We start from the raw sequence: 2,227 nt of genomic DNA, 5'->3' as shown, positions 1-2,227 counted from the left end.
GGATGGCCTGTCCCCCCAGTAAGGCTTGGAATCTGTCCAGAGAGTGCAAGCTCTCTGTGGTGAGCTACTGGGACTGCCAGGGTGCTGTTTGGTGTTGCATTCAGACACAGCCTGCTGCTGGTAAGCTCCTAACTGGCCTATAGATCTGTGACTGGCAGTTAATCACTTTATGTGATAAAAGCTTGAGTTCCTCTCACACAGTCAAGACGCAGGAATTCCAAGATTTGGGGTTCCTGTGAGATTGTCATCAGACAGAGAGTCACACTTCATCAACTCACAAAGCACAAATAGACAGGGTTTGTCAAGAAACATCTATGATGTGGGTTCAGGCCTTGTCTATGGCCGTATAAAAGATCCACATACAATCCAAGGCAGAAAACAACATGCTCCCTATTTACATAAGGGAAGGTTAATCAGCAAAATTGTTTAACGGTTTAGGCTCTACTTTGCAGGAACTGCAGAGATTCATTGTGTCATCTTGGCCTATGGGACTGGACACTCCTGTTCATCTGTTCCAGCCCAGAGAGAGAAGGGGAAGGGGAAGGAGATCCCCTCAAATCCATCCCCGGCAGGACAACAGCGAGGTTGTCCTGCAGCCAGGGGCGATACTCAGCTGGAAGATGCAGGACAACAGAGGAGGAAAGGGGCACTGACTTCCTCCTCACCTGTCTGGGTGTCCTGGGGCATCTTCCTCTTCCTCACAGCCTCCTCCTCCATCCAGCCAAGGTTTGGGAATCAGAAATCCTGTTTTGGTGGGAAAAACAGGGTGTGAGCCCGTTGGGTTGGGGGTTCCTCCTGCCCAAGTCCATCTCTAGAAGTCACCAGGCATCCTGTGCCCATAAAACCCTCCTAAATACCAAGTTTCAGCCCCCAAAAAACGTCAGAACTCCAAGATTCAGACCAGAAAATGCTCCCCAGAGTTCCCCCTCTCTGGCTTCTCCACTTTGGGGTTCTGGGGGTCCCCCCTGTTCGGGTTGCTGGGGGTCCCGTGTGTATTGGGGGTCCCCCCTTTCCAGGGTCCCCCCCCTCTCTGGGCTGCTGGGGATCCCTATCTGGTCTTCCCACTTTGGTGTTCTGAGGGATGACGGCCTTCTCTGGGCTGCTGGGGGTCCTGGATTTGCTCCCCCTCCAGGATCCCCCTGCTTAGGGATGCTTTCAGGGGTCCCAGGGGTCCCTTCTCCCCTGACTCTCTGCTTTGCGGTGCTGGGGATCCCAGGGTTCCTGCCTCTCTGGGGTCTCCCACTCTCCAGGCTGATGGGCGTGCAGGGAATTCCAGAGGTCCCCCATTTCTGGGCTCCCACTTCATTGTCCCAGAGCTGTCCCCACCTCCAGGTTGCCAGTGGTCCCCCTTCTGTGAGCTCCCCTTTCTCTGGGTCCCCTTATCCAGGCTGCCAGGGTCCCAGGACTCCTCCATCTCCAGGCTCCTCACTTCGGGGTCCTGGGGGTCCCAAGGATACCCCCACTCCAGGCCCCCATTTCAGGGTTCCTGAACTCCCGAGCCTCCCCCCTCTGCAGGTTCCCCCAGTTCCCGTATCGCCCCTCTCCACTCTCCCCACTCCAGGGATCTCGGCAGCCCCTACCAGGTGTTCTTCCTCCTCTTCCTGCTTCCCTTGGCCTGGGACCTCCCTGCCCAGCCATTCCCGGTTTTCCAGACCCCTCTTTCTTTGACTCCAGGATCCCCCCCGCCCCCCTTTCTTGACCATCTCGCCTCTCCCAGTCCCTGGATCCCCCTGTTTCCTTGACCGCAGGGACACCCAAGCCCCCAGCCCTGGCCATTCCATGTCACCTCACCCCTAGTTTCCCCTTTCCTTGACCCTGGGACATCCCAAAGCCCCTTCCCGGCTCTCACAGCTCTCCCAGTTTCCCTCTGTCCTTGACCCTGACACCCCCTCAACCTCCATTCCTGACTCTCCCAGTCCCCAACTCCTCCCTTCCTCAACACCCTCTGAACCTCCTTCCCGCACATCCTGGGTCTCCCCACCCAGTGAACCATCTTTCCCTGACACTGGAGGCCCCTGGACTCCACTTTCCTGGGCACAGGGACACCCTGGACCCCACATCTGTCCTATTCCCACCCCTAGTCCTGCCTTTTCTTGACCTTGGGACCCACCTGATCCCCCATTCCCAGGCACTGGGACCCACCTGCACCCCCTTCCCCAGCTCCAACCCCACTTCATCCTCTTATCCTGCCCTAATACCTCCCTGTACTCCCTTTCCTGCCCATCCC

General features: G+C 57.2%; 1 long non-coding RNA gene across 1 annotated transcript; it reads right to left on the bottom strand.

Annotated features, from left to right (window-relative positions):
- Window positions 1–404: 404 nt before the first annotated feature.
- LOC113960538 lies at window positions 405–879 on the bottom strand. The gene is made up of 2 exons (XR_003532053.1): window positions 666–879; window positions 405–590 (listed from the first exon to the last, which is right to left on the bottom strand). It is a non-coding gene; the product is annotated as an uncharacterized LOC113960538 (long non-coding RNA).
- Window positions 880–2,227: the final 1,348 nt, after the last annotated feature.

The sequence above is a fragment of the Corapipo altera genome, unplaced genomic scaffold, assembly GCF_003945725.1.
Source record: "Corapipo altera isolate COAL_440 unplaced genomic scaffold, ASM394572v1 61019, whole genome shotgun sequence".
In the NCBI taxonomy this organism is placed as follows: domain Eukaryota; kingdom Metazoa; phylum Chordata; class Aves; order Passeriformes; family Pipridae; genus Corapipo; species Corapipo altera.
The sequence above is the reverse complement of the archived record's forward strand: the minus strand, read 5'-3'. Positions and strand labels throughout refer to the sequence as shown.